The following is a 26778-nucleotide window of genomic DNA, read 5'->3' on the forward strand; positions in this document are numbered from 1 at the left end:
AAAGAGGGAGGAAAAAATATGTTACCTAAAATAGGAATCGCTAACCCGAATTGATTAAGATCAAAAAATTTTCTGAATTGAAACCAAATACGCAAAGCATATTTAACGATCGGGTTAGAGACCTGCTTAAGGCGTTTCGAATCAAAAGGAAGAGATGAACCTAAAATAGAACCAAGTGTATAACCCTGAACAGATTGTAATTCCAATGCTACCCATTTAGGAATAGATAGTATATCCCGGTCAAGTAACCAAAATTTCATATGTCGAATATTAATAGCCCAATAATAAAATCTAAAGTTAGGTAATGCTAAACCTCCATCTCTCTTAGCTTTCTGTAAATGTATTTTACCCAGTCTCGGATTCTTATTCTGCCAAATAAATGAAGAAATTTTAGAGTCGACTTTATCAAAAAAAGATTTAGGAACGAAAATTGGTAATGCCTGAAACACATATAAAAATTTTGGCAAAAAAAACATCTTAACTGCATTAATACGACCAATCAAAGTTAAATATAAAGGAAACCATTTAGATGAAAGTTGAGTAATATGGTCTATTAATGGTAAAAAGTTAGTCTTAAATAAATCTTTATGTTTACAAGTAATTTTAATCCCAAGATATGAAAGGTAATTATTAATCAATTTAAATGGAAATTTATAATATAAGGGAAGATGTTTATTAATCGGAAAAAGTTCACTCTTACTAAGATTTAATTTATAACCTGAGAAAAGACCAAATTGTGCTAATAACTCTAAAACAGCAGGAATAGATCTCTCAGGATTAGAAATATATAAAAGTAAATCATCAGCATAGAGTGATAATTTATGGGACTTTAATCCCCGAGTTATCCCAGTAATATTTGAAGATTCTCGAATAGCAATTGCAAGAGGTTCTAATGCAATATCAAATAATAGGGGACTAAGAGGACAGCCTTGTCGAGTACCACGAAAGAGAGGAAAAAAAGGTGAGTTTAAAGAGTTAGTACGAACCGAGGCTACAGGGGAGTGATATAACAGTTTAATCCAGGATATAAATTTCAGGCTAAAATTAAACATTTCAAGCACCTTAAATAAATAAGGCCATTCTACTCTATCAAAAGCTTTCTCGGCATCTAAAGAAATAACACACTCAGGAACATTTTGTGAGGGAGTATAAACGATATTTAACAATGTACGAATATTATAAAAAGAGTAACGACCTTTAATAAAACCCGTTTGGTCTTCCGAAATAATAGAAGGAAGTACTTTTTCTAGTCTATTTGCTAATAACTTAGAAAAAACTTTAGAATCAACATTTAATAAAGATATTGGTCTATAAGATGCACATTGAGCAGGGTCTTTATCCTTCTTTAGTATTAAAGAAATTGATGCTCTATTAAAAGATTCCGGAAGCTTACCAAGTTTCAAAGAAGCCTCAAAAACCTTATAGAGCCAAGGAATCAATAAAGAAGCAAAACATTTATAAAATTCAACGGTAAACCCATCAGGGCCAGGAGCTTTCCCCAGATTCATAGAAAAAATAACATTCTTAATCTCATCCATTGTAATGGAAGTATCTAATAAAGAAGACATATCCTGTGAAATCTGAGGAAAGTCTAACTTATCTAAAAAATCATTCATATATTTAGAATCTCGAGGAGACTCTGATTGATATAAAGAAGAATAAAAATCACAAAAGGTTTGATTAATCCCCACATGATCCAATATCAATCGATCATTTTGGTTATAAATCTGATTGATTTGAGATTTAACATAATTAGATTTCAATTGATTAGCCAGCAGCTTGCCAATTTTATCACTGTGAACATAAAAATCACTTCTTGTTTTCTTTAATTGGTTTACAATCGAGGACGAGAGTAGTAAACTGTGTTCCATTTGAAGTTCAGTTCTTTGTTTGTATAGCTCCTCAGAAGGAGCCATAACATATTTCTTATCAATTTCTTTAATCTTGTCCACAATTGCCCTCTCCTCCTGCTTCTGTTTCTTCCTCAAAGCAACGGAATACGAAATAATCTGACCCCGAATATAGGCTTTAAAAGTGTCCCAAAGAGTGTTAACCGAAATATCTTCTGTATGGTTAATTATAAAAAAAAGCTCAATCTGTTCATTCATAAAATTAACAAAGTCCGAGTCCTGAAGCAACAGCGAATTAAAACGCCATTGTCTATTGTTTGGTATATTGGCCATAATTTTAATAGAAAGCTTAAGTGGAGCATGATCCGAAATGGTTATAGAATCATAATCACATTTAATCACTGAAGGAATGAGACGAGAATCAATAAAAAAATAATCAATTCTTGAATAGGAATGATGAACATGTGAAAAAAAGGAAAAATCTTTTTCCTGAGGATGCAGAAAACGCCAAATATCCGTCGACCCAGAGTCAGAAAGGAAAAAATTAATCAAATTTGCAGATTTATTAGGTAAAGTCCGTAAAGGAGCCGAACGGTCCAAAGCTGGAGATAAACAGGTATTAAGATCTCCGCCCCAAATCAATGAAAACTCGTTCAAATTCGGAAACTGATCAAACAATGATTTATAAAATTCCGGACAATCCATATTAGGAGCATAAACATTAACCAAAACTACTTTTTTATTAAATAGTAAACCACTAACCAATAAAAATCTACCATTCGGATCAGAGATAATATCCTGTTGTATAAAAGTAACTGAGGAATCTATAAAAATAGAGACGCCTCGAATCTTAGCATTGGAGTTCGAATGAAATTGTTGTCCCTTCCAGAATTTGAAAAAACGTAGTCTGTCCCCCCTCCGTACATGGGTCTCTTGTAAAAATAAAATGTGTGCTTTAAGTCTCCGGAACACTTTAAAAACTTTTTTTCTTTTAATAGGATGATTAAGACCATTAGTATTCCAGGAGACAAAATTAATAATAGACTCCATAAATCCTAAAGTCAACCCACGACAAGGAGGATTGACAATAGGCGCGACCCACAAACCCGGAGAGGAAACAGAACATACAAAAGATACCGGGGAAAAGGACGCAACCAGTACTTCAATAATGTATATAGCCCAAAGAAAAACAAACTAAAACGTGAAGCCCCTCCCGCCACCCCCCAGCCCAAGACCCCAAGGCAAAATCTAAAGCAGACCCGCCAGAAAGAAGCAAGCGCTAAAACTACCCCCATGACTTCCGGTATACGCTCCCTAAAAAAAAGGTATAAATATGAAAAGGATCAGCTAATTGTAAAACAGTAAAAAAATAAGTAAAAAAAAGTTAACTCAATTAGAATACACACAGAACAGAACAAAAGCCGGAAAATATATATTAAAAAAAAACCACAATAAACCTCAAACTCATGAATAGACACAGCAACAAAAAAAAATAGGATTATTAACATAAAGTGATTATAAAAAGCAAAACAGAATAAAATTTAAACAAAAACTACAAAATTTAAGGCCGCACAGGAAATACGTAAGATGACAAAAGGGAAGTAACCACCCAGAATCCCCTGGGAAAAGAAAGAAATGACGCAGTTAAAAAGAAAGTTTAGTAGCCATATTAAGAAATCGAAAGTAAACTTTTCTGCCCAAATAGGGCACAGAAAAGTTAAAACCAACCAATTCACAGCCTCCGATCGACGGAGAAAATTAAAAAGAAAGCAATTAAGATGTTGGAGATGAAAGTTGATCCAGATAACTCTGGGCATCCGATGGAGAATCAAAAAAATGAAGGGCTCCATCTGACATGCGAATCCTTAGACGTGCAGGGTACAGCAGCGCTGGTCTTAAATCCATCTTATAGAATTCCGACATCACGGATCTGTAACGGACCCGTTGGTCCCAGATTGGTTTACTGAAATCTTCCACGAATCGGAACTTAAGATCCGAAAAATCAATGAAACCTTTAGATCGAGCGAATCGAAACAGTCTCTCCTTGTCTTGAAAGTAATGAAAACGTAAGATAACATGCCTAGGTCTATCTGACCTAGACGAGTATGATGGGATTCTGTGAACACGATCCAGTAGCGGTGGTTGGTCAGGAAATACAGTAGGGAATGCATCTTTTAAAAGTTGGGAGAAATATTTCATGGGATTGTTACCTTCAGCGGCTTCCCTCACGCCAATCATTCGTAAATTCTGCCGTCGCATTCTAGATTCCAAGTCAGAGTTTTTAAAAGTCAAAAAGTCGAGTTTCTTCTTCATTACATTAATTGTTTCTTCGATTTTCCCCATCTTAAGCTCACTTTGTTGCGCGAATTTTTGAAGATCAGATATAGCCGACTGATGTTCCGCAATACATGTTTGCATCTTATCGATTGAATCGGCAATTTTCTGGAAATTAGTTGAGATTTCCGTATGAATCAGGTCTTTAACAGGGCCTGCAATTTCCGTACGAATCATCTCCCTAACAGAGGTTGAGATTTCCCTCTGAATTAACTCCGCTATCGCTTTCAAAGTCACCGGTGATTCAGTCGGGGGGAGATCCGTAGCTTTCGGTTTAACCGGAGGTTTACCATCCTTGCCGTCTTTCTCGTTCTTAGACATAGCAGATCTAAGTTCCATCCAGTTGTCGGAGAATTCAGTTTAATTCAAAGTATTGTAAGAGTTGATGCCTTAATGGTTAATTAAAGTATAGCTGACCATAGAGAAAAAAAACTCAGAGGTAATGGAGCGAGTCAAGAACGCGACTTCACTCCATGAGCGCTACCGGAAGTCTCGCAAACTCTCTTTAACGTTTAACACAACAAAGCCGCATTCCCCAGATTAACATAACAAAGATGCCATTTTAAATCTAACAAAAAGAAAGACCCCGTACACTCTCCCCCCACCAATAAAAGTCATGCCCTCATGACGTTAACGGAGTTCACCAGTGCTCCTTGTAAAACACAAAACCCAACCCAGGTGCATAAAGCAGTGACATAACTTCCCAGGGCAGTAGAGATCACACCCTGCTCTCCCGGCGCTATATAAGTTAGTCTTTCCGGGGGATGCCTACTCCTCTGAGGCCTCTGTACTTCCACTGCGGACTCTCCCTGTTCAGACACCCCAGGTGACCCCCTGGGCCTATCTGTCGGACCTTTCCCCTCACCGGAATCCCTCTGCCCCTGTGAGCTCTCGGCCTCAGGTTCCAGCTCCACCCTCTCCTCCCCCAATTCTGGCTGTAATACAGGCGGCTTTGCAACACCCTCCCTCGGTTCCCCTAACTCAGTGATGGAAGGGCCAGGAGTCTCTTCTTCCGGCTCCGGGGAATCGGCGAACGGAAGCAGGTACCACACATCCGAATCATCATCTTACGATGACGTATCCCTTCTCGAGGTGGGGACCGGCCCCGTCTCCTTCGCAGCGGGCTCTTCCTACGCCCTGCGCCCTCGCAGAGTCCTCGTATTAGGCGTAAACTCCCATTCGGGCTCTGGGTCCATCTTCACCTCTCGACCCAGAGGCAACAGGTGGTTCCGATGGAGTACCTTGACAGGCCCCTTCCCGCCCTCAGGTCTCACCCGGTAAACCGGGAGATTCGGCATCTGACTCTCCACCAAATAGGGGGTGGCTGCCCAACGGTCGGCCAACTTGTGCTTACCAGGTAGTCCTAAATTCCAGATAAGGACTCGGTCTCCCGGCAATAGCTGGACGAACTTTACCTTCTGATCATACCTCCTTTTATTCCGCTGGTTCTGCTTGGTGGCTGCCGCCTCAGCCAACTTGTATGCCCTTTTCAACTCTCTCCTCATATCGGACAGGTACTTCAGACATGGCTTCGAAGGTATTTCACCCGCTTCAGTCCCAAAACACAGATCAATGGGCAACCTCGCTTCCCGTCCGAACATCAGATAGTAGGGCGAGTACCCCGTAGCATCATTGCGAGTACAATTGTAACAATGAACCAAATGGGCGATGTGCTGACTCCACTTACTCTTCTGTCCAGTCTCCAAGGTGCCGAGCATGTCCAGCAGGGTCCGGTTAAACCTCTCGGGCTGAGGATCACCCTGCGGGTGATAGGTGATTCTGGACTTTTCAACCCCAAGCATATCCAGCAATTCATGGATAAGCCTGCTCTCGAAGTCCCGTCCCTGTTCACTGTGGATCCGCCGGGGAAGGCCATAATGAACAAAGTACTTCTCCCATAACACCTTCGCCACTGTAGTCGCTTTCTGATCCTTAGTAGGAAAAGCCTGCGCATATCTAGTGTAGTGATCCGTGAGGACCAAGACATTCGCGGTATTGCTGGTGTCTGGCTCAATAGACAGGAAATCCATACACACCAGGTCCATGGGTCCCGCACTCTGCAAGTGGGATAACGGGGCCGCCTGCGCAGACAGGGTCTTCCTCCTGACGCAACGGCTACAGGTCTTACAGTATTCTTCCACCTCCCCCCTCATCCGGGGCCAGTAAATCCGGTCCTTGACTAATCCATAGGTCTTCTCTACCCCTAAGTGCCCGGAATCATCATGTAGAGCCTGGAGCACAGTCTTCCGATACTTCTCAGGCATGACCAGCTGCCAGCGCCGGGGGTGGTCCGGAGGCGACGTGACCCGGTACAGGACGTGGTTCTTCAGCTTCAACCGAGGCCACTCCTTCAGTAGTAGGGGAATGGAGGCATGTTTCGCCTTCTCCACCTGCCCCATATCACCCTGGCTAACCGCGTACCAGATAGTGCCAATGCTTGGGTCATCACGCTGAGCCGCCTCCACTTCCTGGGGACTCAACTCCAGCAGCTGCCTATTCCTCAGAGCAGTCACATTACAGTAAACAGTGGGCAGCGCGTCATCGTCAGCCCCCAGTTGATCTACTGCCCGATCCGTTCCCATCTGTGCTCCTACCTCCCCGTCGCTCCCAACTTGACACATGGCCTTTACTCCCTGGGCGGGGACACTCTTCCACTCCTCGGCCGTGCCCAACTCGTCGTGCGCCCGACGAGACAGGGCATCTGCATCCATGTTCCGACTCCCCGGGCGGTACTTCAGGCTGAACTCATAGGCAGACAAGGCTGCTAACCACCGGTGCCCAGTGGCGTCCAGCTTTGCCGAGGTCAGGATATAAGTGAGGGGGTTGTTGTCAGTTCTCACCTCAGACTGGGCCCCGTATAGGTAGTCACTCAACTTGTTCAACGCCAAGAACTCCAGCTTATGAGTGGGATAGTTTCTCACAGATGGCGACAAGCTCCGACTGACAAACGCCACCGGCCTCAATCCGTTTCCCTGTTCCTGGTACAGAACAACCCCCAGACCGTCGTGACTGGCATCAGTGTGTAGAACATACGGCTTCCGGTGATCAGCAAATGCCAACACCGGGGCCTGTGTCAGCGCCCTTTTCAGAGATTGGAACGCCTCCTCACATTGAGCATCCCACCTCAATCCAAAAGTCTCCCCCGGGTTCAAGTATCCTCCTACCTCCAGCCCTCGGTCTCCCTTCCTCTTCCTCCCCACAGGTGGATAACCACACAGCAGCTGGTTCAATGGATGACTCATTTTCGCATATCCTTTCACGAATCGCCGGTAATATCCGCAAAACCCCAAAAACGAGCGTAAGGTGCTCACCTTCTGGGGTCTCGGCCAGGTGGTCACCGTGGCTATCTTACCCGGATCAGTGGCCACTCCGTTTCGCGAGATTATGTGCCCGACATAACTGACCGACGTCTTGCAGAACTGACGTTTATCCAGGGAAAGTTTTAACCCTTCCTCCTTCAACCGACTCAGCACCTTCAGCAGCCGCTCCTCATGTTCCTCCAACGTAGATCCAAACACTATCAGGTCGTCCAGGTACACTAATACCTCCAGCAGGTTCATGTCCTCTCCATGAGCCGCTGGAAGGTGGCTGGGGCCCCCGAGATGCCTTGGGGCATTCGTTCAAACTGGAAAAACCCCAGGGGCCAGATAAAGGCCACCTTCTCTTTATCAGTCTCACTCATCGGAATCTGGTAATACCTACTCCGCAAATCCAATACGCTAAACCACTGCGCACCACTTAAACAGGCCAATAATTCCCTGTATCCTTCAACTGCCGCACATCTTCCACATCTGCTGGGGCCAACCGCCGCGACCTCTCTCTAAACGGGGTGTCATTTGTTACCCGAATGGTGTGCCGTGTGCTCTTGGAACATCCCACATCAAACTCGCCCTGAGAAAAGACATCCCCTAACTTCAGCATCTTCTCCACCAGCCTGCTCTTATACGCCGGCGGTACAGGGGAATCTTCAAAATTAAAGGCCTCCTCGGTCAGCCGCCCCCCGTTTTCCAATAGTTTTCCTCTAGTGGGCTTCACGGGGGCCCTGGACATCACCGTCACCGGGAACAAGTGCGCGAGAGGCATCCTGCGCTTAAAGGTGACCTCTCTCTCCGTTATGTTCCTTACCATCAACCCCATCCGCCGTGCCGGTACAGCTGAGCGCCTCTGCAATTCAGGTCTCACCAGCGCCCCAGCCAGGAACCGGGACTCCCTTTCCAGGTCGTCGGGGGCGTCTACTAGCAGGGCCTCGCCCGGCGGTACTCCGGGGAATCTGGGGGTCCCCATCACTAATGCCGGCTCCCCTGGCCGTATCACCTTAGGCCTTGCCCGAGTGCACCACACCGTCCCTCGTTTGCACTCAGGATCCAGCCCCTGGGGGTCACTCACTCCTTCGTACACCGCTCGGAACACGGGGTGTACCGAGAGGGTCTCCAGAAAGTTCTCCCCCCACTTCTTCTTACAGGCTCCCAAGAGCCGTCGCACCAGAGGGGAGTTAGTCCCCATTAGCGGGGCAGCACCACCGGTTTCCACTGGGTCTGGACAGACCAACACCAGCGTCTCAAAGGCTTCCGACACTCCCACATCTCCCTCCGAAAATTCCAATCTCACTGACAAGTATCCATCGTATGGGTAATCGCCATCACTTATGCCCCAAATCTCCAATGCATTAAACGGAGTTACTGGCAAATGCTTCAGATATTTGTTGTAGATCGACCGGTACAGTAAGGTAACCTGCGACCCGGTGTCAAGGATGGCTTTCGCAAAGATTCCCTCTATCCGTAGGGACACTCTGGAACGGGGTCCCACCAGTCCATCCGGAATTTGGGCTTGTTCTTTCTGGGGTTCCATAGCTGTTTTCTGGGAACGTGTTCCTCCCGAGACTCCAGTCCGTTCCCTCACTGAGCCTCTCCTAAGTTTCCCGACACCTCTCCCTTCTTGGTGGCCCGGGGGCCCTCCCCCCTCGGCGCATCTCGTCTCTCACAATTCCTCCGCAAGTGGCCCGCTTCCCTACAGCTGTAGCACTCCCCCGGCCACCCACATTCCCAGCGGAAATGCCCCTCTCTCCCACAGTTATAGCACCCGCTACCCGCCAACTCTCTCCTCCCGATACGCCCCCCCCCCCGGGACCCCTTGGCTTTCTCTGATCTCATCCCGGCTACCACCTCCTGAACTGCTGAAGACCGTCCCCGGGGGTCCAAGCCCCCTGGTCGGCCCGTACCTCTCTAATCAGCTGTCCGAATAATGGAGGGGGGCTCCACTTAAATGACTGCCGTACACTCCAAGCCACCCTGTCATCCTCCCAGGAACCGTTACATATCTGGCTCATCCTTAACTTCGCCACTTCGTCCGCCCTCACTACCCCTCGTCGCAGCAACCCCGTAAGCTTCCCTTCCAGCCGGAAAACATATTCTGAGAGCTTTTCCCCTCTTCTCTGCCCCATCCGTTGAAACTCCGCTAAATGTTTCCAGGGATCTCCTGACAGTCCAAACACTTCCTCCAAAGCGTCCAAACACTCCAACAGGGAAGCCGAAGGGCGTTCCGCTCTCAGATCGCGGACCACACAGGCCGCCCCGCCCCTTAAGCTTTCCACCAATTGCTGTCTCTTTTCCTCATCCAAAACTGGCCACACCTCTAACAACTGGGATGTATCTTCATCCCAGGTATCATAGTCATCCTCCCCTTCCGGGGTGGGCCTGGCTCCCGAGAAAATTCTCAGCATCAGGCGGTGCCCCTCAACCCTTCTCGCCAGGGAGGTAATGGCAGCCGCTAACTCGCAGTCTCATCACGTCCATGGGGGCGGGGCCTGGCCAAACCTTCCCACTCTACACCTCTACCCCTTGCTACTGGCACCCCCCCGGGGGCCTCATCTAGCTCCTCCTCCGGCACCTCCTCACTTGTGTCCTCTGGGAGTTGTGGAGTCCCCACAGCCCTGCTTCTCCCTGGACGTGGACTGTCGCTGGTAGTTCTAAAGTCATGACGTTGGCACTCGTCCAAACCAACATCCAGCTGGACTCCAGTTCTTTCCCATCCCTTCTAGCTGCCCGATACCGTTAATCAAACTCAACCCTCGCACCAGTACATCTGCCGAAATGCGATAATCGACCCCACTTAGCACGCATGCATGATTCACCGGTACCTCCTCCCATTCACATCAACTTACAATCTTATCTCCATCCATCTTCACACCACTTAACGCGATGACTATTACAACTTTACCGAAAGTCCAAATCCCAGACGAGCCCCCACTTGTAACATTCCGTTATATTGGCTCATATATGACTAGGGGAAATCCCGCCCAGCACCTGCCTCAGTCGCAGCCCGAATCAATCCCAAACATCAATCATCAGCCAGCACACCCAGTAAATTTTACCAAGTACACTTTATAGATATAACTAATTCTATGATATTAATATGAATTTGATATAGAGAGGAAAGTAATGAAAAAAAAAGGCGCCAACACTTATCAAAGTCCAAGTTCTTCGCGCGCTACCATTGGAGCTCAATCGATTCCTGACGATCACCCGGATCCTGTCGACTCACGGTTTGGGACCACCCGGAGTGATCGACCGGAGCCTCTCCGCACATCCACCGTCCTCCCCGTCTCTCCTCCGACTCCCCGTCTCTCCTCCATCCTCCCCATCTCTCCTCCGACTCCCCGTCTCTCCACCGTCCTCCTCGTCTCTCCTCTGACTCCCCGTCTCTCCCCCGACTCCCCGTCTCTCCTCCAACCCCCCGTCTCTCCTCCGATTCCCCGTGTCTCCACTGTCCTCCCTGTCTCTCCTCCGACTCCCCGCCAAAAACCCCGTCCACCGTCCTCCTCGTCTCTCCTCTAACTTCCCGTTTCTCCACCGTCCTCCTCGTCTCTCCACCGTCCTCTCCGTCTCTCCTCCGACTCCTCGTCTCTCCTCCGACTCCCCATCTCTCCTCTGACTCCCCATCTCTCCACCGTCCTCCCCATCTCTCCTCCGACTCCCCGTCAAAACCCCGCACGTCCACCGTCCTCCTCATCTCTCCTCCGACTCCCTGTCTCTCCTTCATCCTCCCCATCTCTCCACCGTCCTCCCCGTCTCCCCTCCGCCTCCCCGTCTCTCCTCCGACTCCCCATCTCTCCTCCAACTCCCCGTCAAAACCCCGCACTTCCACCGTCCTCCTCGTCTCTCATCCGACTCCCCGTCTCTCCTCTGTCCTGCCCGTCTCTCCACTGTCCTCCCCGTCTCTCCTCCGACTCCCCGCTAAAACCCAGTCCACAGTCATATCATACAGCATGGCATCCGAAAACAAAACGATACATAACCACCCATTGGCTAATAGAACGCTGCTAACTCACTCTAAAGTAAAACAAACTGCTAGTGCAAACTCTCTGCAGCGTTTAACACAACAAAGCCGCATTCCCCAGATGAACATAACAAAGACGCCATTTTAAATCTAACAAAAAGAAAGACGCCATACAGAGGTATACAAGATATTATGAGAAATAGAGTGGATAGCCAGCGCCTCTTCCCCAGGGCACCGCTGCTCAATACAAGAGGACATGGCTTTAAGGTAAGGGGTGGGGAGTTCAAGGGGGATATTAGAGGAAGGTTTTTTACTCAGAGAGTGGTTGGTGCGTGGAATGCACTGCCTGAGTCAGTGGTGGAGGCAGATACACTAATGAAGTTTAAGAGACTACTAGACAGGTATATGGAGGAATTTAAGATGGTGGGTTATATGGGAGGCAGGGTTTGAGGGTCGGCACAACAATGTGGGCTGAAGGGCCTGTACTGTGCTGTACTACTCTACGTTCTATGTCCTATCAGTCGGATACCACCTGACCTGATGTTTTCCTTCTGCATCCTGTGTTTGTTACTGTGGATTTCCACCTTCTTCAGAATCTCCTGTGCTTCAGAAGGCATATGTTCAAAGTTCAAAGTAGGATTTATTGTCAGAGTACATACATGTCACCACATACAACCTTGAGATTCTTTTTCTGCGAGCATGCTTATCAAATCTACAGAACCATAGAACATTACAGCACAGAAACAGGCCTTTAGGCCCTTCTTGGCTGTGCCGAACCATTTTTCTGCCTAGTCCCACTGACCTGCACCTGGACCATATCCTTCCATACACCTGTCATCAATGTACCTGTCCAAGTGTTACTTAAATGTTAAAAGAGAGCCCACATTTACCACTTCATCTGGCAGCTCATTCCACACTCCCACCACTCTCTGTGTGAAGAAGCCCCCCCTAATATTCCCTTTAAACTTTTTCCCCTTCACCCTTAACCCATGTCCTTTGGTTTTTTTCTCCCCTGGCCTCAGTTGAAAAAGCCTGCTTGCATTCATTCTATCTATACCCATTATAATTTTATATACCTCTATCAAATCTCCCCTCATTCTTCTTCGCTCCAGGGAATAAAGTCCTAACCTATTCAACCTTTCTTTGTAACTCAGTTTCTCAAGTCCCGGTAACATCCTTGTAAACCTTCTCTGCAGTCTTTCAACCTTATTTATATCCTTCCTGTAATTTGGTGACCAAAACTGTACACAATACTCCAAATTCAGCCTCACCAATGCCTTATACAACCTCACCATAACATTCCAACTCTTATACTCAATACTTTGATTTATAAAGGCCAATGTACCAAAAGCTCTCTTTATGACCCTATCTACCTGTGACACCACTTTTAGGGAATTTTGTATCTGTATTCCCAGATCCCTCTGTTCTACTGCATTCGTCAGTGCCCTACCATTTACCTTGTATGTTCTATCTTGGTTTGTCCTTCCAAAGTGCAATACCTTACACTTGTCTGTATTAAACTCCATCTGCCATTTTTCAGCCCATTTTTTCCGGCTGGTCTAAATCCCTCTGCAAACTTTGAAAACCTTCCTCACTGTCCACTACACCTCCAATCTTTGTATCATCAGCAAATTTGCTGATCCAATTTACCACATTATCATCCAGATCATTGATATTGATGACAAATAACAATGGACCCAGCACTGATCCCTGTGGCATACCACTAGTCACAGGCCTCCACTCGGAGAAGCAATTCTGTACTACCACTCTCTGGCTTCTACCACTGAGCCAATGTCTAATCCAATTTACTACCTCTCCATGTATACCTAGCAACTGAATGTTCCTAACTAACCTCCCATGCGGGACCTTGTCAAAGGCCTTACTGAAGTCCATGTAGACAATATCCACTGCCTTCCCTTCATCTACTTTCCTGGTAACATCCTCGAAAAACTCTAATAGATTGGTTAAACATGACCTACCACGCACGAAGCCATGTTGACCCTCCCTAATAAGTCCCTGTCTATCCAAATACTTGTAGATCCTATCTCTCAGTACTCCTTCCAATAAATTATCTACTACCGACATCAAACTTGCTGGCCTATAGTTTCCCGGATTACTTTTAGAGCCTTTTTTAAATAACGGAAAAACATGAGCTATTCTGCAATCCTCCAGCACCTCACCCGTAGATACTGACATTTTAAATATATCTGCCAGGGCCCCTGCAATTTCAACACTAGTCTCCTTCAAGGTCCGAGGGAATACCCTGTCAGGTCCTGGGGATTTATCTACTCTTACTTGCCTCAAGATAGCAAGCACCTCCTCCTCCTAAATCTGTATAGGTTCCATGACCTCACTACTTGTTTGCCTTATTTCCATAGACTTCATGCCAGTTTCCTTAGTAAGTACAGAGGCAAAAAAACCATTTAAGTTCTCCCCCATTTCTTTTGGTTCCATACATAGCTGACCACTCTGATCTTCAAGAGGACCAATTTTTAATCCCTTACTATCCTTTTGCTCTTAATATACCTGTAGAAGCTCTTTGGATTATCCTTCACCTTGACTGTCAAAGCAACCTCATGTCTTCTTTTAGCCCTCCTGATTTCTTTCCTAAGTTTTTTTTGCACTTTTTATACCCCTCAAGCACATACATGCCATACATCTCTCTCTTCTTCTTTATCAGAGTTACAATATCCCTTGAGAACCAAGTTTCCTTATTCTTATTTACTTTGCCTTTAATCCTGACAGGAACATACAAACTCTGCACTCTCAAAATTTCTCCTTTGAAGGCCTCCCATTTACCGATCACATCCTTGCCAGAGAACAACCTGTCCCAATCCACACTTTTTAGATCCTTTCTCATTTCTTCACATTTAGCCTTTTTCCAGTTTAGAACCCAAGGACCGGATCTATCTTTATCCATGATCAAGTTGAAACTAATGGTGTTATAATCACTGGAACCAAAGTGTTCCCCTACATACACTTCCGTCACCTGTCCTAACTCGTTTCCTAACAGGAGATCTAATATTGCATCCTCTCTAGTTGGTACCTCTATATATTGATTTAGAAAACTTTCCCGAACATATTTTATGAACTCTAACCCATCTAGGCCTATCTGTAAACAAGAACGATGAACAACAAACTGTGCAAATGCAAATATAACTACATAGCAATAGCCTGAAATAACATGAAGTGAAAGAGCGTGAAATAACAGGATAAAGAGTCCTTAAAGTAAGACCATCATTTGCGGGAACACCAGGAACAGAATGAGTGTAGCTATCCCATTTTGTTCAGGAGCCTGATGGTTGAGGGATAGTAACTGTTCATGAACCTGGTGGTGCGAGCCCTGAGGCACTGGTACCTTCTACCTGTTGGCAGCAGTGAAAAACAGAGCAATGCCTGGGTGGTGAGGATCTTTGATAATGGATGCCGCTTTTCTACGGCAATGGTACATGTAGATGTGCTCGATGGTTGGGAGAGCTTTACCCGTGATGTACTAGGCCAAATCCACCATCTTTTGCAGGATTTTGTGCTAAAAGATATTGGTGTTCCCAGACTGAGCTGTAATGCAGCCATTCAGCTCACCTTCCACCTCACATCTATAGAGGTTTGTCAAGGTTTTTGATACATGCCAAATCTCTGCAGTCTCCTGGGGAAGTAAAGGCACTGGCGTGATTTCTTTGTCATTATATTTATATGATGGGTCCAGGACAGGTCTTCTGAAATAGTGACACCCAGGAATTTAAAGTTACTGACCCTCTCCACCTCTGATCTTCTGATGTACTGGCTCATGGACCTCCGGTTTCCTCTCCTGAAGTCTACAATCGGTACCTTAGTTTTATTGACATTATTGCATACAGTGTGTTGGCCTTCATTAATTGGGAGATTGAGCTTAAGAGTCACATGGTAATGGTGCAGCTCTATCAAACTCTGGTTAGACCACACTTGGAGGATTGCATTCAGTTCTGGTTGCCTTGTTGTACACTCAGTGACCACTTTATTTGGTACACTTGATCATGAATTCAAATATCTAATCAGCCAATCACGTGGCAGCAACTCAATGCATAAAAACATGAATACAAGGTCAAGAGGTTCAATAGTTGTTCAGACCAAACATCAGGATAGGAAAGAAATGTAATTTAAGTGATTTCAACCATGGAATGATTGTTGGTGCCAGACAGATGGTTTAAGTATCTCAGAAGATGTTGACCTCCTTGAATTTTCACACACAACAGTCTCTAAAGTTTACAGCGAATAGCGTGGAAAACAAAAAACATCCAATGAGCATCAGTTGTGTGGAAAAAAATAACCTGTTATCGGGAGCAGTCAGAGGAGAATGACCAGACTGGTTGAAGCTGACAGAAAATGATAGTAACTCAAATGATCACACATTATTAGAGTGGTGTGCAGAAGAAAATGTCTGAACACACAACATGTCGCACATTGAAGTGGAAGGGTTACAACAGCAGAAGACTAGAAACATACACTCTGTGGCCAATTGATTAGGTACAGCAGGTATCTAATAAAGATGCTGCTGAGATTAGGAATATTGTGGAAGCTTTAGAGAGGGTACAAAGGAGATTTACCAGGATGCTGCATGGGTCTTTCCTCTTTGGAGCAAATGAGAGTGACTTGATTGAGGTACATAATAGATAACAGTCATAGATAAAGTGGACAGCCAGTGCTGGGTCAGTGAGGGGGGAGGGGAGAAATTACCAGAAACTAGAGAAACTGAGGTTCATGCATTAGATTGCATGCTACCCAGATGGAATATGAGGTGTTGCTCCTCCGACTGGAGAGTGGCTTCATCGTGACCATATAGGGGGCCATAGGCCATGATGTCAGAATGGGAAGTTGAATTGGAATGGGTGGCCATTGAGAAATCCTGTGTTTTATGACGTGCGTAGCAAAGGTGTATGACAAAGCAGTCACTCAATGTACATCAGGTCTCACCAATATAGAGACATACTTGCAGGGGAAGTGCCACCTCATCTGAAAAGTCTGTTTGGTGTCCTCAGTGGTGGTGAGGGACAGGTGTAACACTTGTGCTGCTTGCAGGGTAAGTGCCTGGGGGAAATCAGTGAGGAGGAATGAGTGGAGAAGGGAATCACATAGAAAGAAATCCCTTTGGATAGTAGAGAGTGGGTGGGGGGTGGGGTGGAAGATAAGATCTTGTTGAAATTTGCAGAAGTTATGGAGAATGACGTGCTGGATCAGAATCAAAATCAGAATCTGGTTTAATATCACCGGCATATGTCATGAAATTTGTTGACTTTGTGGCAGTAGGACAATGAAATATGTAATAATAGAGAAAAAACTGTGAATTGTGGTAATGTAATAGTTAAATTAAGTAAGTAATGCAAAATTGGAAATTAAAAAATGTAGTGAGGTAATGTTCATGGGTTCAATGTCTATTCAGAAAATGGATGGCAGAGGGCAAGAAGCTGTCCCTGAATCATTGAATGTATGCCTTCACACTCCTGATGGTAGCAATGAGGACAAGGCATGACCTAGATACAGAGGCTCATAAAGTGGTAGGTAAGGACAAGAGCAACTCCATCTCTGTTATGCCAGAAAATGATGTGAGGGCAGATTTTGATGAAATGGAGGAGATGTAAGTGAGAGCAGTATCATTGGTGGAGGAATGGAAATGTTGTTCTTTCAAGAAGGACATCTCAGATGTATAGAGTTCATCCTCAGTACAATATGTGCATCCAAAAATTACTTCATTTCAGATACCAACATTGCTTCATAGTAGTTCCATCCTACTTTTTGAACAAGACAAATGTTGATGAATGATGGGACTGAATGGATGATGGAGGTGTGACACAGTTAGAGATGGAGTCAATGATGATGGAAAATAAGGATCTATATGTAACACCAAGTAAATGCAGAAGCACACTGGTTATGTTATTGGACTAATTTGCAGAAGTCAAGACTATTGAACAAATGATGCTGAGGTAGCAAGAACATTTTGTTTTAGTAAGTAAATAATACAAGGATAAAATATTAATGGAAACCATAGTGGTTGTGAAAGCACAATTTTCATTACAAACACATCTCAGAGAAGGAAATTTGCCATCCTTCCCAAATTTCTTCTCAGTGTAACTCCAGGCAGACAAGCATAGTCTACTCTTAGTTGTCTTTCATAATAGCCCAGCGAACCATAGAGTTTAAGGACAAAATAGTGACGCACAATATATACTGGTACATGAGCAATGTACTCATTATTTGAACAAACAAATAAATGATATTAAGCCTTAATTTCAAATTGAATTTTCAGTGGAGTGGCAGTTAAAGAGTCCCTGTGAGATTTTTTTTATCTCAAAGCATAAATATCACAGGAATTTATTTTCTCAACGTTTGTATAGTCATTATTTTTGATGTTCAGCAAACCTCTAATTAGGTATTTTAACTGACAGATATCCTGAATTGCATATTACAAAAAAAGATGAAATTACTGGTTAGACTGAATTACTTGAGTTGATATATTTAATCTGTGTTCAATGAAAATTAAGATATTCGAGATTGTACAAATGATATCCTCATCATCTGCATCTTCGAAGAACACAGTATCCTTTGTCCAACAATATGAACCTAGTGTTTCCTAGATTTTCAAAGACAAGTTTCACCTGTAATCCCTTTGCTCTTCCCATGACTTAGAGGGACACAAGTCCAGGTGATGGTGAAAGATTCATAATTTCCTTCTTTCATTTCCTTTTTAGATCACTGTTCTGGGACAACAGCAGAATGCACCTTGAAGGAAGGTAAGTCTAAATGTTATCTGTTGTTAATATATCCGAGGATATTGGGTACTTCTTAAAAATGTTATACCATATATATTTTAGCCAGTGATGTGAAAGATTAACAGTCATTATTGCCTATTTTTGTGAGCAAAATTTCATATTATGTATCATTTTCAAGATAAGTATACCACTTGTAAGATATGGTAACTTTTATTGAACAGTGGGGTTTACTAAGTCAAATATGGAGTTAACAAGGGGTACCTTCAGGATAATAGAGTAGATTATTACAAATTTTACCAGCAAATGTGTCAGTCAACCACTTGACTTCCAAGTTTTCCATAATTTTACAAGCAGTTGTGAGAAATATTTGAAGTTTACAATACCAATGTGTGATTCATCAAAATATTTTACTTGCAATAGATTGTGCTAACAGTAAGACAATTCAGTTGTTGAATCAAGGAACATTTAGAAATAGTTATTCTAAGTGTCATATTTCATTTACTTATTGGTTCATGATGTTCAGTGTAAATGTACTTAGTACCGAAAGATGTTACACCTTTTATGTGTCACCATAGAGGGCAATGAAAACCAGAATTTATCTTGAGTTACTTTCCATGTGAGCTACACAGTATGTGTCAGTTGATAATTGTTCCTTTCATCCGATGGTACTCTCAGATAAAAGGTTCCTTCCTGGGTGTTAATTTCTTTACAGTAGAAGTGAAAATTATTTGTTATTTTCTTGTATAATCATTTTTATTTGCCAAAAATGATACTTAGATTGCCAAATACTGTCCAGGTTCGAACTTGCTAGAGCTCATTGTATGCCAAAATCCATCACTTCTGTAGTTACAAGGTTTCACTACGCCTTTTTTTGTTTGGGAGGGCTGTTCAATTATTTATATTCTGTAGCAGCTACATGAAGTGCTGCTCTCCTAATGTGCTTTTGCTGTTGCCTTTTTCATAGCAAATAGCAATTCAAGTCAGAGACCGTCTCAATGGTTCATGTCCCTGGTTCGTATTGCCTATCAGCTTGAGTCACATCCCTGTCAAAACTGAAACTAATAACTAAGCCTTTACAATATACAACACAGTATTTCCGGTCTTTTGTTGTCATAGTTTTTGTTATGTTATTTAATATAAATTATATCGTGAGTCCAGGAATGTTTATATTGTTAAGTTTTCAATGAACTGGCTCATAGATTACACAGTTCCATAGATAAGGAATGGTTCACTTTGTTTACACAGATTCCAAAAGTGCTGAGATGGCGTACTTGTGTATTATTTCTCAGTGCCGGCAGGAGATTCGTCCCAAAGTTGTGACATTGTTATATTTTTGGTTACTTTTGCAATCGGTTATTGGCATAGAGCACTGTACACTTGAGCAAGTCACTTTATTTACTTCCTGTTAGATAAGACGAAGAGTTTTATAAAATTCCAGTTTTCTATATTCAAAGAGACCTTGATTGTAACCCATATAAACATACTTAACCTCTTGAATAACACTTGGGGAAATTTCATTGAAACCCCTGAATACTGGACAATTTGGTTGGAGTGGACATACAGGGGATGTTTCCATTGGTGGGAGAGTCTGGGATTCAAGGGCACAGCCTCAGAATAAAGGAACATCCCCACAGAACTGAGATGAAGAGGAAGGTCTTCAGCCGGGGATGGTGAATATGGAATTTCTTGCCACAGAGGGCTGTGGAAGCCAAATTATTGGTTGTCTTTAAGGCTGAGATAGATAGGTTCATGATAGGTAAAGGGGTTAAAGGTTACAGGGAGAAGTCATCAAATTCAGCCATAATTGAATGCAGACTCAATGGGACGAATCATTCAATTCTGCTCTTGTACCTTATGCTTGTATGTGTTGATATACATGGACAATTGACGCTCAATCAATTTGTGTCCAGCATCTTTAATTTATTGGAATCAGGTAGGCAATGATCATATCGTGTTGCCAAATGAGCAAATTCTCTGCCAATTTTTGTGACATCAGGTGCTAAACTGAAGTCACTATTTTCTAAAATGTAACTTGCAACAAACCTAGGTACATCCATAGCAGTTGTCATACGTATTAGTTGGCTCGTTCATCCAGATTCCTGGAATCGATGGAGTTAAACGGTAACATGATGATTAGCTAATGCAATGGCTAATTGATTGGCTTATTCCAATTCCCTTTGCCACAAATAAAAAAAAGTTCATTGTTTTTTAGCCAACACATCTATTTTGAGAATGATATCCTCATGGACAATTTGTTCAACACACACTGGTGTTAGTTATGTCTTGAAACTGACATTTGGAGATTTTTAAAAGCATAAATCAAAAGATGATTTAGACCATGATGTAAATTTATTTATGCTAATCATTTCCAGTCATCTAATTTTTTAAAAAATTTATTACTTTGGAAATCCAGATTCAAGGTGCACATTGTCATATTTTTAATTTGGTCTTCAATACTTACTAAACTATTCTTGAATAAATAAAAGTGTCTTACATAGAGTATGGAAGAATTGAGTGCAGGAACTGGCCCTTCAGTCCCAAATGGCCGCACTGAACACAATGCTAAGTTAAACAATATCTCTTCTACTTGCATATGATCCATATCCGTTCATTTCCTGGCTGTTTATGTATCCATCTAACAGCCTCTTAAAGACCTCACATTTGCTTCTACCAACACCCATTCGGGCACGAATAACTGTCTGTGTACATGAAACTTACCCCCCCCCCCACCTCTCCATTAAACTTAATATTTCATTTTAAATGCATAACTTGTAGGCTTTTTTTGCTTGGGGAAAAGGATTCTGACTCTCAACCCTGTATATATCGCCCAGGATTGGGTCTCCCTTCAGCCTTTGATGATCCAGGGAAAACAACTGAAGTTTCTTCAATCTCTTCTTATGGTTCTCTGAGTTGGACAAACCATGGCAGGGTGTGCATTAGACAGTTACCTTTTAATCAGGACAGTGACTAAGATTGTAAAGGCAGACTTTCACAGCAATGTACAAGAAAGAGAATTGACCAGTGACCAGTCAGTATTTGGGATTGATTAGCTTGATCATAGAACATAGAACAAAGAATAGTACAGCACAGTACAGGCCCTTCGGCCTACATTGTTGTGCCGAACCTCAAACCCTGCCTCCCATCTAACCCCCCACCTTAAATTCCTCCATATACCTGTCTAGTAGTCTCTTAAATTTCACTAGTGTATCTGCCTCCACCATCTTGAGGCTTTAGCTCTTTGAGGCTTCCACAAAGAGAGGCTTCAGTCAGAGAAAGCAAAAGAAAAGCTCCAGGTTAAGTTTATTTTTCCTTCTTTATATCTTCTCAGCTAGGACTGTAGAGATAAATAGGCAGGATAGTTGAATGCTCTTCTTGCAGCATGTGGGAAGGCAGGGGCACCTCTAGTGTCCCTGCTGACTACACCTGTGAGAAGTGCATCCAGCTGCAGCTTCTAACAATCTGCATTAAGGATTGGAACTGGAGCTGGATAAACTCCAGATCATTCGGGAGGCCGATGGGGTGATAGATAGGACATATAAAGTAGTTCCACTCAAGGTGCTGGACACAGAAAACTGGGTGACAGTCAGGAAGGGGACAGGAATTAAGGAGCCAATGTGAAGTACCCCGGTGGCTACCCACTTCAACAACAGGTATACCACCTTGTATACTGTTGGTGGGGGGGGGGGGGGGGGGGGATGGGAGTTGACCTAACAGAGGAAAGTCACAGTTGTCAGGTCTCTGGCACTGAGTTGCCTCTGTGACTCAAAGGGAAAGGGGGAGAAGAGGTATGTTGTGGCAATGGGGGATTCGTTAGTTAGGAAAATGGATAAGAAGGGCTTTGGGTGGAATGAGATTCCTGGATGGTACGTTGCCTCCATGGTGCCAGGGTCCAGGATATTTTGGATCAAGTCCTCAGACTTAAGTGGGAGGGTGAATAGCCAGAAATCATGTAAGTACCAATGACATGGGTAGGACAAGTGACAAGGTTCTGCATAGAGAGTTCAAGGAGTTAGGTGATAAGTTAAAGGGCAGGACCTCCAGGGTTGTGATCTCAGGGTTGCCATCTGTGCCACGTGCTAGTGAGGCCAGAACTAGGAAGATTATACAGTTTAATACGTGGCTAACATTTGTGGCTAACTCTAACAAGCCTGATAGAGTTCTTTGAGGAGGTGACCCGGCATATAGATGAGGGTAGTGCAGTGGATATGATCTACATGGATTTCAGTAAGGCATTTGACAAGGTTCCACATGGTAGGCTTATTCAAAAAGGCAGAAGGCATGGGATCCAGGGAAGTTTGGCCAGGTGGATTCAGAATTGGCTTGCCTGCACAAAGCAGAGGGTCGTGGGGGAGGGAGTACATTCGGATTGGAGGGTTGTGACTAGTGGTGTCACACAAGGATCAGTTCTGGGACCTCTACTTTTCATAATTTTTGTTAACGACCTGGATGTGGGGGTAGAAGGGTGGGTTGGCAAGTTTGCAGACGACACAAAGGTTAATGGTGTTGTGGATAGTGTAGAGGATTGTCAAAGATTGCAGAGAGACATTGATAGGATGTAGAAGTGGGCTGAGAAGTGGCAGATGGAGTTCAACATGGAGAAGTGTGAGGCGGTACACTTTGAAAGGACAAACTCCAAGGCAGAGTACAAAGTAAATGGCAGGATACTTGGTAGTGTGGAGGAGCAGAGGGATCTGGGGGTACATGTCCACAGATCCCTGAAAGTTGCCTCACAGGTGGATAGGGTAGTTAAGAAAGCTTATGGGGTGTTAGCTTTTGTAAGTCGAGGGATAGAGTTTAAGAGTCGCGAGGTAATGATGCAGCTCTATAAAACTCTGGTTAGGCCACACTTGGAGTACTGTGTCCAGTTTTGGTCGCCTCACTGTAAGAAGGATGTGGAAGCATTGGAAAGGGTTCAGAGGAGATTTACCAGGATGCTGCATAGTTTAGAGAGTATGGATTATGTTCAGAGATGAAGGGAGCTAGGGCTTTACTCTTTGGAGAGAAGGAGGATGAGAGGAGACATGATAGAGGTATACAAGATATTAAGAGGAATAGATAGAGTGAACAGCCAGTGCCTCTTCCCCAGGACACCACTGTTCAATACAAGAGGACATGGCTTTAAGGTAAGGGATGGGAAGTTCGAGGGGGATATTAGAGGAAGGATTTTTACTCAGAGAGTGGTTGGTGCGTGGAATGCACTGCCTGAGTCAGTGGTGGAGGCAGATACACTAGTGAAATTTAAGAGGCTACTAGACAGGTATATGGAGGAATTTAAGGTGGGAGGCAGGGTTTAAGGGTTGGCACAACATTATGGGCCGAAGGGCCTGTACTGTGCTGTACTATTCTATGTTCTAGGTTCTAAGGGGTTGGTGTTGGAGGGATGGCATAAGATTTTTGGATCATTGAAGTCTTTTCTAGGGAAGGGGGGACCTGTTAGGGAAGGGAAGGTTTACACTTGAACTGGAGGGGAACTAATATCCTCGCAGAAAGACTTATTCATGCTGCAAGGGGGGGTTTAAACTAGAGTTGCAGGGGGATGGGAACCAGAGTGCCAGAACAGTTAGTGGAGAGGTTTTGGAGGCAGATGATGGTAAGTCCTCATGTAAAGTTAGGAATCAAAAGGTTGAGTATAGTGCGACTAGTGTCCTGAACTGTGTATACTTCAATGCAAAGGTATCATAGAAAGGGCGAATGATAGTGCTGAAGATAAGTTAGCTGGTTTACTAACAGTGGCAATGTGTAGTAATGAGAGGCTGTTGACAGGGCAAGATTGCAGTCAACAGGATGAGATGCAGAGTAAAAGGAAGACAGAATCAGAAAGGGTGAATACAGGACTGAAGCTTTTATATTTGAACATGTGCAGCATGCAGAATAAGTAGATGAACTTGTAGCACAGTTGCAGATCGGCAGGTACGATGTTGTAGGCATCACTGAATCATGGCTGAAAGAATATTATAGCTGGGAGCTTAATGTCCAAGGATACACACTGTATTGAAAAGACAGGCAGGAAGGCAGAGGGGGCGGCATTGCTCTGTTGGTAAAAAATCAATTTTTTAGTAAGAGATGACGTAGGATCAGAAGGTGTTGAACCTTTGTGGATAAAGTTAAGGAACTGCAAGGATTTCCAGAGGCGGAATTTATAGTGTCCACAAGATGTCTTTTTAGAGCAGTTCATGATAGAGCCCACCAGGGAATCAGCTATTCTGGACTGGGTGTTGTCATTGAACCAGAATTGATTCGAGACCTTAAGATAAAAGAATGCTTAGGTGCAAGTGATCATAATGTGACTGGATTCATCCTGAAATTGAAAAGGAGAAGTTAATGTCAGATGTTTCAGTATTACAGTGGAGTAAAAGGAATTACACAGGTACGAGAGAGGAGTTGGTCAGAATTGATTGGAAAAGAGCACTGGCAGGATGACAGCAGAGCAGCATTGGCTGGAATTTCTGAAAGCTGTTCGGAAGGCAAAGCCAGTATAAAAGCCATAAAGAGGGCATATCATTGAGCAAAAATTACTGGAAAGTTAGAGGATTGAGAAGCTGTTAAAAGTCAACAGAAGGCAACTAAAAAGTCATTAAGAAGGTGAAGATGGAATATGAAAGTAAGCTAGCCAATACCATTAAAGAGGATAACAAAAGTTTCTTCAGATACATAAAGTGTAAAAAAGAGGGGAGAGTGGATTTCGGACTGCTGGAAAACGATGCTGGAGAGGTAGTAATGGGGGACAAGGAAATGGCAGATGAACTGAATGAGTATTTTGCATCAGTCTTCACTGTGGAATACACTAAGTGGAAGTTCCAGGTGTCAACGGTCATGAAGTGTGTGAAGTTACCATTACTAGGGAGAAGGTTCTTGGGAAACAGGAAGGTCTAAAGGTAGATAAGTCACCTGGACCAGATGTTGTAGAACCCAAGGTTCTGAAAGAGGTGGCTGAAGAGACTGTGGAGGCATTAGTAATGATCTTTCAAGGATCACCAGATTCTGAAATGGTTCCAGAAGCTTGGAAAATTGTGAATGTCACTCCGCTCTCCAAGAAGAGGGGCAAAATAAGGTAAACTATAGGCTAGTTACTCTGACATCAGTGGTTGAGAAGTTGTTGGAGTCAATTATTAAGGAGGAGTTCGCAGGGTACTTGGAGGCCCAGGATAAAATAGGCCGTAGTCAGCATGGTTTCCTCAAGGGAAAATCTTACCTGAAAAACCAGTTGGAATTCCTTGAATAAATAACAAGCAGGATAGACAAAGGTGAATCGCTTGATGATGTATATTTGGATTTTCAGAAGGCCTTTGACAAGGTGCCACACATGAGGCTGCTTAACAAGCTACAGGCTCATGGTATTACAGAAAAGATTCCAGCATTGATAAAACAGTGGCTGATTGGTAGGAGGCAAAGGGTGGGAATAAATGGAGTCTTTTCTGGCTGGCTGCTGGTGACTAGTGGTGCTCCACAGGGGTCTGTGTTGGGACCAAATCTTTTTACGTTACATGTCAATGATTTAGATGATGGAATTGATGGCTTTGTTGTAAAGTTTGTAGAAGATATGAAGATAGGTAGAAGGGCAAGTACTGTAGTTTTGAGGAAGTAGAGAGGCAACAGAAGGACTTAGACAGAGTAAGAGAATGGGAAGGGAAATGGCAGACAGAATACAGTGCTGGGAAGAAATGAAAGGATTGACTGTTTACTAAATGGAGAGAAAATACAAAACCTGAGGTGTAAAGGGACTTGGGAGTCCTTGTGCAGGATTCCCTGAAGGTTAATTTGCAGGATGAATCTGGTAATGAAGGCAAGTGCGATGTTATCATTCATATCAAGAGGACTAGAATATAAAAGCAAGGATGTAATGCTGAGTCTTTATAAAGAACTATTGAGACCTCACTTGGAGTATTGTGAGCAGTTTTGGGCCCCTTGGGCCTCTGAGTTGGATGATCAGCCATGATCATACTGAATGGCGGTGCAGGCTCAAAGGGCTGAATGGCCTACTCCTGCACCTATTTTCTATGTTTCTATGTTTCTATCTTAGAAAGGATCTGCTGAAACTGGAGAAGAGGGTTCAAAAGAGGTTCACGAAAATTATTCCAGCATTGAATGATACGTCATATGAAGAGCGTTTGGTGTCTCTGCGTCTAACTTCGCTGGAATTCATTTGAATGAGGGGTGACCTCATTGAAACCTATTGAATGGTGAAAGGCCTTTTTAAAGTTGATGTGGAGAGAATATTTCCTCTGGTGAGAGAGTTTAAGACCAAAGGATACTGTCTCAGAATAGGGAGGTATCCTTTTAGAACGGAGATGAGAAGGAATTACTTTAGCCGGAGTAGTGAATCTGTGGAATTCTTTAACACAAAAGCTGTGGATCTCAAGTCTCTATGTATATTTAAAGCAGAGTTTGATAGATTCTTGATTGTTCAGGGCATGAAGGGATACAGGGAGAAGATCGTAAGACACAGGAGCAGAATTAGGCCATCTGCTCTGCCATTCAATCATGGCTGATGCTTTTTTTTTCTATCTCCTCTTCAACCCCTGTTCCAGCCTTCTCCCCGTAACCTTTGTTTCCATGTCTTATCAATCTCTGCTTTA

At 43.8% G+C, this 26778-nt stretch overlaps 1 protein-coding gene across 12 annotated transcripts in view; it reads left to right on the forward strand.

Annotated features, from left to right (window-relative positions):
- Positions 1–26778, forward strand: part of LOC134347072 (receptor-type tyrosine-protein phosphatase delta-like) — a 2469925-nt gene that overhangs the window by 1039620 nt on the left and 1403527 nt on the right. For all 12 annotated transcript variants that reach the window (XM_063049175.1, XM_063049163.1, XM_063049170.1 and 9 more), the window contains one exon: positions 18182–18223. The gene's annotated coding sequence lies outside the window, so the exon portion shown is untranslated. The remainder of the gene's footprint in view (positions 1–18181; positions 18224–26778) is intronic.

The sequence above is a fragment of the Mobula hypostoma genome, chromosome 5 (genome assembly GCF_963921235.1).
Source record: "Mobula hypostoma chromosome 5, sMobHyp1.1, whole genome shotgun sequence".
Taxonomy (NCBI): domain Eukaryota; kingdom Metazoa; phylum Chordata; class Chondrichthyes; order Myliobatiformes; family Myliobatidae; genus Mobula; species Mobula hypostoma.